Source organism: Triturus cristatus, chromosome 9, assembly GCF_964204655.1.
Source record: "Triturus cristatus chromosome 9, aTriCri1.1, whole genome shotgun sequence".
Taxonomy (NCBI): Eukaryota; Metazoa; Chordata; class Amphibia; order Caudata; family Salamandridae; genus Triturus; species Triturus cristatus.
This window is the reverse complement of record NC_140592.1, coordinates 1,266,209,329-1,266,222,503: the sequence shown is the minus strand read 5'-3', so window position 1 is coordinate 1,266,222,503 and position 13,175 is coordinate 1,266,209,329. Positions and strand designations below refer to the sequence as shown.

Sequence of the window (13,175 nt, the reverse complement as noted above, 5' to 3'; positions counted from 1 at the left end):
ATAAGCACAAAAAACCTAAAAAACTAAACAAACCCTGGTTCACACCCACTCTTGCCCAAGCACAACTAATATGTAAGCAGAAAGAGGGTAAATGGCGTAAAACGTACACCTTTGAGGATAGAGCAGCCTACAGAAATGGCAGAAGGCTCTACCATCAGCAGATCAAACACGCTAAGAAAGAGCACTTTACCAAGAAAATTTTGGAAGTTAACCAAAATCAAAAAGCCATTTTCTCAGTGGTCAAGTCCTTCATGGACCCCAAAGCACTACTGAAAGAGCTACCCCCTTCACAGAATTTCTGTGATGATATCGCAGCATTTTTCGACGAAAAAATAAGGAAAATCCAGAAGGCCTTCCCCCCTGACAAGCCACAAGATCTTGATAGGGGTTCTGAGCCTGCACCTACGTACTCTATTAAGACCTTTAAGCAAGTCTCTTTAGAACAAACCCATGAGGCTATAAGAACTTGCAAATCAGGCTCACCTTTAGACGCTTGCCCTCCACTGATTCTTCACAAAATTATAGATACAGTCAATCCTATCATTAATCAGATAGTGAATTCTTCCATCAGCACAGCCATCGTCCCGGACGAGTGGAAGTTCGCACTTGTGAAACCGCTGAAGAAGAAACAAAATATTGACTCTTCCGTACTCTCTAATCTCCGGCCTATCTCCCTACTTCCACTGCTCGGCAAGATAACGGAGAAATTTGTTCATAAAGAACTGTCCAATTTTTTGGAGGAGAACAATATCCTTCACCCCCAACAATCCGGTTTTCGCCCCAAACACTCCACTGAATCAGCACTACTGGAAATAACTGATGCACTAAAAACCATAGCCGACAATGGCAAGAAAGCTGTCCTCATCCTACTCGATTTGTCGGCTGCGTTCGATACCATTTCCCATAATATACTTCTGAAACGACTCGAGCATAGCGGCATCTCAGGTTCTGCCCTAAACTGGATTAAATCCTTTCTCTCCAACCGTAGACAAGCAGTCGCCTTAGGTACCTTCATTTCAACTGAGCGTAATATTACAACTGGCGTCCCACAGGGCTCAACTCTGAGCCCGCTGTTGTTTAATGTCTATATGACCCCTCTCATCCACCTAATAAGATCCTTTGACATTGAAGTCACATCCTACGCCGATGACACCCAATTGATCCTCTCCCTAGACAACAATTCATCCGCGTCTGAACTTACCTTCAAACACTGCCTCACCGCAGTCATTCACTGGATGAGAGAGAACCATTTGAGATGCATTACGGACAAAACCGTGATTCTCCCCATAGGGAAAAATGTCCAATTCCAACCTGACAAATGGTGGCCAGACGGGACAACACCTCCCACTGACTCAGTAAAGGAAGCAAAAAATTTGGGTGTAAAATTCGACTCCGCTCTCACCTTCCTCCCCCACACCACGGCAGTAGCAGGGACCTGCTTCAGCCTCATTAAATCCTTTAAAAAAAATATTTGACCTCATCCCCCTCACAGCCAGGAAATTAGTGGCAGTGGCCCTGATACTTTCACATCTAGACTACTGCAATAGTCTTTTAGCAGGATCCAACAAATCCAACCTAAAAAGGCTGCAGGTAGTCCAGCATGCCACGGCTCGACTCGTCTTGAAGCTCCCTAGAAGATCCTCAGCTTCTGCAGCCCTACAAGCCCTTCATTGGGTCTCTGTACGTAAAAGAGTTCCTTTTAAAATCCTTCTCATTGCTTTCAGAGACAAACACAAAATTGGACCCAAGTACCTCTCTGCAAGATTCACCTCATACACCACAACTTGAAACCTCAGCCACCCTCTTTCAAATATAAAACTAAAGGCGGTCGAACAGTGGCCGTCCTAGGATCCAAAGTATGGAACCTACTACCACCCCACCTGAGGTCACTTGAGACAGAGACACTGTTCAGGAAGGCCCTGAAGACCTGGATATTTGCTGCCCCAGAGGAACTATGCCCCTCTCTTATCTAGGAAAGCTAGTGCCCCTCCTCTCCCCTTACCTCCAAACCTCCACAGCGCCAGGATGCTCCTCACGGAGTGACAGCCCGCGCTTTATAAGAGACAACTTACATTACATAAGTGCCAGGGCTCCCGTCAGGAGGCCACTGCAGCTTGCACCACCCAATGCCCCTCCCACCACAGCTTGCACCACCCAATGCCCCTCCCACTGCAGCTTGCACCACCCAATGCCCTCCCACTGCAGCTTGCACCACCCAATGCCCCTCCCACTGCAGCTTGCACCACCCAATGCCCCTCCCACTGCAGCTTGCACCATCCAATGCCCCTCCCACTGAAGCTTGCACCACCCAATGCCCCTCCCACTGCAGCTTGCACCACCCAATGCCCCTCCCACTGCAGCTTGCACCACCCAATGCCCCTCCCACCACAGCTTGCACCATGAATTGCCCCTCCCACCGCAGCTTGCACCACCCAATGCCCCTCCCACTGCTACTTGCACCATGCATTGCCCCTCCCACCGCAGCTTGCACCACCCAATACCCCTCCCACTGCAGCTTGCACCACCCAATGCCCCTCCCACTGCAGCTTGCACCACCCAATGCCCCTCCCACCGCAGCTTGCACCATGCATTGCCCCTCCCACCACAGCTTGCACCACCCAATGCCCCTCCCACTGCAACTTGCACCATGCATTGCCCCTCCCACCGCAGCTTGCACCACCCAATGCCCCTCCCACCACAGCTTGCACCACCCAATGCCCCTCCCACCGCAGCTTGCACCAACCAATGCCCCTCCCACCGCAGCTTGCACCACCCAATGCCCCTCCCAGTGAAGCTTGCACCACCCAATGCCGTTCCCACTGAAGCTTGCACCACCCAATGCCCCTCCCACTGAAGCTTGCACCACCCAATGCCCCTCCCACTGAAGCTTGCACCACCCAATGCCCCTCCCACTGAAGCTTGCACCATGTATTGGCCCTTCCAGCGCTGCCAATGAAAGTAACACCACCACTACTAACCATCGCACTCCTACAAGTGTGACAATTCAGACTATTTCAGGCCTCCAAAGCTATAAGAATGGCTTAGGCAGCAGGTAGCAGTAATTTTTAATGTATATTGAATTAATAATTAACTGTTGTGTGGTTATTTCTAAATCAGCCAGACAGCACCACCTTGTGGCAGACAGTCTCAAACGCCGGTTTGACAATTAAGTGCCGGGGCTGACCACCGGTAAACACCGGCTCAATTAAGCACTGCTTGACACATTGTTGGTAACTCGCAGCCATCTTGCTGCAAGACTGTGGTAAGTCACTGGTACATCCAAGGACCAGGCAGTCCACGAGATCACCTCCCCGCACACCAGCAGCCGGTGTAGTGAGTACAGAGGGAGGGGCGGGATGGTGGGGGGTTAAGCCTCGCCCAGGATGGACCGTCAGTGGCATACACATAGCCACAAAGAACCACCTGTGGGGCCCTTTCATCTACTTCAATCACACAGGATACAAGAATCGCAACATTGGGGTGGAGCAGACACCAACCTACGCTCGGTGACTTACGTCCCTGGTTCCAGGCTCCAGGGTTGACGGAGCCACCATGGACGTCCTTCAACCAACAATACAGGCAAAGATTCTACAACCGTGTCCTACAGTGAGTAGAGCACACTCACCCCACACTGCATCACTACACACCACAGTTCCTCAAAGACAAAGATTCTTCAACAGTGTCCTACAAGGTGAGTAGGGCACACTCACCCCACAGTGCATCACTACACCCCGCAGTTACTCAACGACAAAGATTCTGCAACTGTGTCCTACAAGGGGAGCGACGCCACACTCACCCCACAGTGCATCACTACACCCCGCAGTTACTCAAAGACAAAGATTCTGCAACTGTGTCCTACAAGGGGAGCGACGCCACACTCACCCCACAGTGCATCACTACACCCCGCAGTTACTCAACGACAAAGATTCTGCAACTGTGTCCTACAAGGGGAGTGACGCCACACTCACCCCACAGTGCATCACTACACCCCGCAGTTACTCAAAGACAAAGATTCTGCAACTGTGTCCTTTAAGGTGCGTAGAGCACACTCGCCCCACACTTCATCCCTACATCCGCACTCACACAAAGACAAAGATTATGCAACTGTGTCCTACAAGGTGAGTAGACGTCACACTCACCCCACAGAGTATCACTACACCCCGCAGTTACTCAAAGACCGAGATTACGCAACTGTGTCCTACAAGGTGAGTAGAGCACACTCGCCCCACACTTCATCCCTACATCCGCACTCACACAAAGATTATGCAACTATGTCCTACAAGGTGAGTAGAGCACACTCACCCCACAGTGCATTACACCCGCAGTTACTCAAAGACAAAGATTCTGTAACTGTGTCCTACAAGGTGAGCAGAGCACACTCACCCCACACTGCATCACTACACCCCGCAGTTACTCAAAGACAAAGATTCTGTAACTGTGTCCTACAAGGTGAGTAGCACACACACCACATACTGTATCTCTACATCCCGCAGTTACTCAAAGATAAAGATTCCGTAACTGTGTCCTACAAGGTGAGTGACCCTGCACTCACCCCACAGTGCATCAGTACACCCCGCAGTTACTCAAAGACACAGATTCTGTAACTGTGTCCTACAAGGTGAGTAGAGCACACTAGCCCCACAATTCATCCCTACATCCGCACTCACACAAAGATTCTGCAACTGTGTCCTACAAGGTGAGTAGACGTCACACTCACCCCACAGAGCATCACTGCACCCCGCAGTTACTCAAAGACAAAAATGTTGCAACTGTGTCCTACAAGGTGATAGAGCACACTCGCCCCACAGTGCATCACTACACCCCGCAGTTACTCAAAGACAAAGATTCTGTAACTGTGTCCTACAAGGTGAGTAGAGCACACTCACAGTGCATCACTACACCCCGCAGTTACTCAAAGACAAAGATTCTGTAACTGTGTCGTACAAAGTGAGCAGAGCACACTCACCCCACACTGCATCACTACACCCCGCACTTACACAAAGACAAAGATTCTGCAATTGTGTACTACAAGGTGAGTAACGCCACACTCACCCCACACTGCATCACTACACCCGCACCTACTCAAAGATAAAGATTCTGCAACTGTGCCCTACAAGGTGAGTAGAGCACACCCACCCCACAGTGCATTACACCCCGCAGTTACTCAAATAAAAAGATACTATAACTGTGTCTACAAGGTGAGTAGAGCACACTCACCCCACAGTGCATTACACCCCGCAGTTACTCAAAGACAAAGATACTGTAATTGTGTCCTACAAGGTGAGTAGAGCACACTCACCCCACAGTGCATTACACCCCGCAGTTACTCAAAGACAAAGATACTGTAATTGTGTCCTACAAGGTGAGTAGAGCACACTCACCCCACAGTGCATTACACCCCGCAGTTACTCAAAGACAAAGATACTGTAACTGTGTCCTACAAGGTGAGTAGAGCACACTCACCCCACAGTGCATTACACCCCGCACTTACACAAAGATTCTGCAACTGTGTCCTACAAGGTGAGTGACGCCACACTCACCCCACACTGCATCACTACACCCCGCACCTACTCAAAGATAAAGATTCTGCAACTGTGCCCTACAAGGTGAGTAGAGCACACTCGCCCCACAGTGCACTACACCCCGCAGTTACTCAAATAAAAAGATACTATAACTGTGTCTACAAGGTGAGTAGAGCACACTCACCCCACAGTGCATTACACCCCGCAGTTACTCAAAGACAAAGATACTATAACTGTGTCTACAAGGTGAGTAGAGCACACTCACCCCACAGTGCATCACTACACCCCGCACTTACTCAAAGATAAAGATTCTGCAACTGTGTCCTACAAGGTGAGTAGCACACACACCACATACTGTATCGTCACTAGCTGTAGGCTGGAAATCCACATTTTTCTGCAGAGCCCTGCTTCTGGAACTATCACTCAGGGTGAGGGGCAGAATCATGGGGTAACATTCCCTTCCGTTAGTCAAATAATTTCGCAATTATTTGCTAGTTTTGATCTGTAAACAAGTCCAGATACATACGATGCCGTGTCTTACACACACCATGAATCTACTTTCACTATTGCTTGTGCTGCCTGTGCTGGAAGTAGGGGCAAGTCACCGGAACCAGGGTCCATCAGCTATTTCTGACCGGATCCTCAGGCAAACATGGTGTATTTGTCCTGGTTTCATTTTCAGACACTGGGGCACAATTCAGCGGTGCCTGCATTCTTTTCAGAGCAGCAACCTGCAGGCAGTGAGGAGGCTTTCTTATTTTTACTTCCAACCGGGCCCAAAACAAAGGCCTGATTTAAAGAGTCAACAGCCCTTCTTTTGGTCAGCTATCATCTTGGCTGGGATCCAACTGGATCGTAAAACCTAGATGCCGAGAAAACAAAGGCACACAGCTTATCGCTTCACAAGTACTTTAGAAAATGTGACTTGAGGGCAGGTTTTTGACTTTCTTCAAACCCCTATGTAAGAGGTGTATGTACTGTAAGAATGCAAGGTTTATCTGTCTGCATGAGTAATAACACAAATACCGACCTAAAAGGCATCTATTCTTTAAATGTATTTTATAGCGCTACTCATCCCAGTGTAGGGTGTCAGAGCACATTACATTTCACACAGAGGCACAATAAATCATACAACTGTGTAAATAAGTGTCCAGGAAATATAAAATAAGACAATGAGGGTTATAAGGTGTAGGAATCACATATTGTCCATACTTGTACACATTACATGTTAAGAAAAAATGGTTGGGAGAAACAGAAAGTCAGGATATAAAATTGAGTGCAGTAATGTGGTTGTCGGTACTAATAACACCGTATTACTTCCCAAAAGAATCCTTCTTAGCAATCTTAGAACAACTCAAAAGATCTAAAGCCAAGACTTCCAGTTTACCCGCAGCTCCTTGAGACAGGAAATAGATCCCTGTGCTATATTAGAAGGATTACAAGTTATGAACTGGAGGTAACGAGAGGATCTCAGCGTCAAAAGCAGTAATCAGTTCACCTCTCTTTAGAAAATACCAATCTGTGATCTGCATATTACACAGTGTGCTTTGCAACAGGCATATTAACCGTCTAAGCTACTTTATGAGTCAAAACTGTGACTGGACAACAACTGAACTCTCCAGGAGCTGCCTTGACAACAACAAAACACTGAACTCTCCGAGAGCTGCCTTGACTGAACAACCAAAGACTGAACTCTCCAGGAGCTGCCTTGACTGAACAACCAAAGACTGAAATCTCCAGGAGCTGCCTTGACTGAACAACCAAAGACTGAAATCTCCAGGAGCTGCCTTGACTGAACAACCAAAGACTGAAATCTCCAGGAGCTGCCTTGACTGAACAACCAAAGACTGAAATCTCCAGCCAGGAGCTGCCTTGACTGAACAACAAAACACTGAACTTTCCAGGAGCTGCTTTGACTGAACAAAAAAACACTGAACTTTCCAGGAGCTGCTTTGACTGAACAAAAAAACACTGAACTCTCCAAGAGCTGCCTTGACTGAACAACAAGACACAGCACTGAACTCTCCAGGAGCTGCCTTGACTGAACAACAAGACACAGCACTGAACTCTCCATGAGCTGCCTTGACTGAACAACAAGACACAGCACTGAACTCTCCAGGAGCTGCCTTGACTGAACAACAAGACACAGCACTGAACTCTCCAGGGGCTGCCTTGACTGAACAACCAAACACTGAACTCTCCAGGAGCTGCCTTGACTAAACAACAAGACACAGCACTGAACTCTCCAGGAGCTGCCTTGACTGAACAACCAAAGACTGAAATCTCCAGGAGCTGCCTTGACTGAACAACAAGACACAGCACTGAACTCTCCAGGAGCTGCCTTGACTGAACAACAAAACACTGAACTCTCCAGGAGCTGCCTTGACTGAACAACAAAACACTGAACTTTCCAGGAGCTGCTTTGACTGAACAAAAAAACACTGAACTCTCCAGAGCTGCCTTGACTGAACAACAAGACACAGCACTGAACTCTCCAGGAGCTGCTTTGACTGAACAACAAAACACTGAACTTTCCAGGAGCTGCTTTTACTGAACAAAAAAACACTGAACTCTCCAAGAGCTGCCTTAACTGAACAACAAGACACAGCACTGAACTCTCCAGGAGCTGACTTGACTGAACAACCAAACACTGAACTCTCCAGGAGCTGCCTTGACTGAACAACAAAACACTGAACTTTCCAGGAGCTGCTTTTACTGAACAAAAAAACACGGAACTCTCCAAGAGCTGCCTTGACTGAACAACAAGACACAGCACTGAACTCTCCAGGAGCTGCCTTGACTGAACAACAAGACACAGCACTGAACTCTCCAGGAGCTGCCTTGACTGAACAACAAGACACAGCACTGAACTCTCCAGGAGCTGCCTGGACTGAACAACCAAACACTGAACTCTCCAGGAGCTGCCTTGACTGAACAACCAAACACTGAACTCTCCAGGAGCTGCCTTGACTGAACAACAAGACACAGCACTGAACTCTCCAGGAGCTGCCTTGACTGAACAAGACACAGCACTGAACTCTCCAGGAGCTGCCTTGACTGAACAACCAAACACTGAACTCTCCAGGAGCTGCCTTGACTAAACAACAAGACACAGCACTGAACTCTCCAGGAGCTGCCTTGACTAAACAACAAGACACAGCACTGAACTCTCCAGGAGCTGCCTTTACTGAACAACCAAAGACTGAAATCTCCAGGAGCTGCCTTGACTAAACAACCAAAGACTGAACTCTCCAGGAGCTGCCTTGACTGAACAAGACACAGCACTGAACTCTCCAAGAGCTGCCTTGACCACTAGAGTTATCTCACCGCTAAAATAATCCCCTCAGATGTGCTGGGCACACACAGCTCTCCGCAGCAGGTGTCTTAACCCTGTAGGAAATGTTAAAATGCGCCGCTTTGTGACCCATTGCGTTAGCTAGAATAGATGCACTGTCACACACGTCCACTTCTTTTCACCAGATTTTATATAAATAAATACAGAAGTTGGCTGCCTGACTCTGCTTTTCAAGCTCTGCCCCTTGTAACTCCGCCCCTTTCCTCTGCCACACCTTCACCCACAATGTATGGCTCCCGGGGTACATTTCTTCCACTTCCAGAGCTGGCGCCGCACCTCCATTCACTTAGTTATATTATTGCTTGGTGTGCACAGATGTGTCCCTATGCTTGACCCCGTGTGCTGAACTTGGACCCTTTCTCCTGAATAGTTACTTACAGACCCTCTCCAGAGCCTGCCTCTGTGGCCCGTGGTCCCCCTAACTGCACACGCGGTTCCATTGGTAGGAGAGAGAGAGAGACGCACGATAAACATGACGTCATTTTACAGGTGGAGTCAACATCTTCGCACCCTTTATTGATTGTGCTGTCTTTGACCCAGCCCCACTGACATTTCAGGAACACCCACCTGCAGATGATGCCTTGACTGCCCGAAAGGTCTCTCCTAACCTGAATCTAGGAGTTTAAAAAGAGCCTCAGAGAGGGAGGTTCCTTAGCTCCGCCCCATGTTAGTCCTTGTCTGAGGAGTCATTCCCAGCGCCTTGAGGCCCGGGAGGTTATTTCACCGCTATGATAACCATGGTAAAGAATTCTCTGGAAGGAAACGGGCTTACCTCAGCCGAGGCTCGGGTCCCTGAAGTTTGGGAGAGTTGTCTAAACACGGCGTATCCCTGTGTGTGCCGGAGACGGCCGCCTGTGCCTTCTGTGAGGGGTCTGCAGCGCTCCGGGGTTCGCACGGACGCATGTCGGCGCTATGCAGCACTCCCCACGCAGTCCTCGACGCCTCACTGTCCTGCAGCCCATGCTGTGTGCCCTGCCCTGCCGAGTCCAGACAGCGCCAGTGTTTGTTGCCATCGACACGAGCGCCTCGACTGCCCACGTCACTCAGACCCTCGACAGCTGGGGCCCGACCCCACCTGCTGGGGCCTATCTTGGGCCCTGGCAGCCTCCTGCTATCCTGGCTGGTAAAAATAACCCACAGACATCTTCAGCTGTCTCATGGCAGGGAAGGGGAGGTCATCCTGCCAGGTTTTCACTTTGCATCCTGGGACATGTGGTTCGGAATAAATAAAAGTGCAAGTAGAACTCATCCGGGCTAAGTTTTCACTTTCCATCCTGGGACATGTGGTCCTGAATATATTATAGAGCAAGTAGAACTTATCCGGGCCATGTTTTCACATTGCATTCTGGGACATGTGGTCCTGAATATATAATGGGGCAAGTAGAACTCATCCAGGCCATGTTTTCACTTTGCACCCTGGGACATGTGGTCCTGAGTATATTATGGATCAAGTAGAACTCATCCAGGCCATGTTTTCACGTTACATTCTGGGACATGTGGACCTGAGTATATAATGGAGTAAGTAGAACTCATCCAGGCCATGGTTTCACGTTACATTCTGTGACATGTGGACCTGAGTATATAATGGAGTAAGTAGAACTCATCCAGGCCATGTTTTCACTTTGCATTCTGGGGCATGTGGTCCTGAGTATATAATGGTGCAAGCAGAACTCATCCAGTTGGGTTTTCACGTAGCATTCTGGGACATGTGGTGCTGAATATCTAATGGAGCCAGTAGAATTCATCCGGGCCATGTTTTCACGTTGCATTCTTCGACATGTGGTCCTGAGTATATAATGGAGCAAGTAGAACTCATCCGGGCCATGTTTTACCTTGGCATCCTGGGACATGTGGTCCTGAATATATAATGGTGCAAGTAGAACTCATCGGGCCAAGTTTTCAGTTTCCATCCTGGGAAATGTGGTCCTGAATATATAATAGGGCAAGTAGAACTCACCCGGCCGGGTTTTCATGTTGCATTCTGGGGCATGTAGTCCTGAATATATAATGGGGCAAGTCAAACTCATCCAGCCAGGTTTTCATTTTGCACCCAGAGACATGTGGTCCTGAATATGTAATGGAGCAAGTAGAACTCATCCGGCCAGATTTTCATGTTGCATTCTGGGATATGTGGTGCTGAATATATAATGGAGTAAGTAGAACTCATCCGGGCCATGTTTCCACGTTGCATTCTGGGACATGTGGCCCTGAGTATATAATGGAGCAAGTAGAACTCATCCGGGCCATGTTTTCACTTTGCATCCTGGGGACATGTGGTCCTGAATATATAATGGAGCAAGTAGAACTACAATCAGAAGAAAGCAAATTAAAAAATAAGCACTGGTAAGAGTAATTGGTCTGAGCTTTAAAGTTATGTTATGTTAATTATATTTTTAAAGCACAACAGTTACCCGAGGGTGTCCTGGCGCTGTGTTAACCGGTGCAATGTTAGCACATTAGTGCAAGACCTATGGCAGGGAGCCGGCAGGACTGGCAAGGAGGGCTATCTTTGTAAACTAATTTCCAATGCAGTTGAGTGCAAGCACTTGAGCGGAGGTGGAAGGATACACTCAAGGGGTGAGAGGGGGCACTACACAGGACGTGATTGACAAAGTCTGAAGCCAATGGCAGAAATTCTCTGGCTGAATGCAGCCAACAGTTGAACCGGGAGAGACCCTGCACCTCCCAATATATAAATTGCTATCAGTGGGTCTGGTTGACAGATGTGCATCAAAACCCACACAAAACAACCATTGTTAAAGCAAATAGGTCTGTCCTTGGTGAGTGTTCAATGTTTTTAAGGCTTTATTTTTGGCAAACGTATACAAAATCGCAAAGGTATAAAAATATAAAAGCAGCAGAGTGGCCCAGGTGCATTAGACCTGGCTCTGAACTGCTCTCCTTTTTAGGCGGATGTGCAAATTCAAACAGGAAAAATGCCATCAGTCATAGCGCAAGACAGCCGAGTGGAAGAAGAGGGCAGCGATACTGTCCCAATCTGTGGGCTATGGTAGGCAGAAGCAGCATGTGAATACAGGTGAACAGACCAGTGGATGGAAAGCTGACCGAAAGCCTCTGCATTTAAGGATATACGTTTCTATATGATCCTGCTTTGTTGTTTTACACATGAAACTAAAGACAAGGCTAAAGCTGCGTCCAGGCCAGACCTAAAGAGGGTAAATGGGTCATCAGCTCAAAACCAGATATTGGGCCGAGTGTACAAAACCCTTTTGCTGTTGCAAGCCCTCCTATTCAGAGTTTGCAGCCGCAAAAAGGATTCGCCCACGTCTCACACCCATTGTGGGACCCACTAAAGTGTTACTGACTCCTGACGCGGGAGCAGGGGTTCGTTGTCGGCCTTCCTTTCAAATTGCGGTTTGGTACCAGATGTATCAGTGATTTGGCACCAGAAGTCTGGTTGGAACCTTTGAAAAGTTACAAACTCCCAAGCTGGGGTGGCAACTTATTTGCAAAAAGGAAGAGGGTCCTCTTGGGGCTCCTTCCGCACGGTGAATTGGGGTACAAGTTTCAGGGGGGTAGGCAGTCATCCAGGGAACCACTTCCAACTCTCATAGAAAAGTGGATTTTTTTTTAAAAAAGGAAAAAAAATCCCATTTCCTTTAAGGAAATAAGGCTATTTTAAAATAAAATATTTCATTTTAGAAACGCAGTCACAGAGATGGTGGTCCGCCCACCCTTGAAGGCCACCGTACTTGTGATTGCCGCCTATTGGAGCGATGAGCAATTTGCAACCATCCTAATTAATATCAATTGGGAGGGTTGGGCTGCGATCCACTCTGATTCCATATTTTGCTAACCACCGTATTAGTACATACATAAGGCGGTTCACAAAATAAGCTTCTGGTCAGAAAAATACTGGTTGCAAATTGCAACAGTTGTTTGCGACCAGAACAATAGTGTGTGTGGGTCTTGAGCCAACATCACTTTAAATGCTGGGAGTTTCTGGGCAGACATTTACAGTGTTCAATGAAAACTACAAGTCCCACAATGCAACGTGCTGGTGTCCCAAATTCCAGCACTGGCTGAAGGTGTCTCATATGACATGGGACCAAGAGGCAGCTACACCTCGGGTACTATTCTGCAAGATTGCCTATGGCAGACAAAACATGGCCCTGACCTCATCCAATGGCCCTTCTCTGAAAAATGGCCTTCCCGTGTGAAATGGGCTGGGGGGGCATGGATGGCTGGCATGAACGAATTGTCACTGGAAATGTTTTCAGTTCACAGTTCACTGTTCTACCCTACACTGTCTTCTCCTATGTGTGATTCACTTGGCA

At 48.2% G+C, this 13,175-nt stretch overlaps 1 protein-coding gene across 3 annotated transcripts in view; it reads right to left on the bottom strand.

The window, feature by feature from the left end:
* Window positions 1–13,175, bottom strand: part of AKAP6 (A-kinase anchoring protein 6) — a 799,841-nt gene that overhangs the window by 546,836 nt on the left and 239,830 nt on the right. Inside the window, exon 1 of one of the 3 annotated variants that reach the window (XM_085627415.1) lies at window positions 9,650–9,923. The exons of the other annotated variants lie outside the window; for them this stretch is intronic. The gene's annotated coding sequence lies outside the window, so the exon portion shown is untranslated. Of the gene's footprint in view, window positions 1–9,649; window positions 9,924–13,175 lie in introns of those variants that run through there. 3 annotated transcript variants of the gene reach the window in all.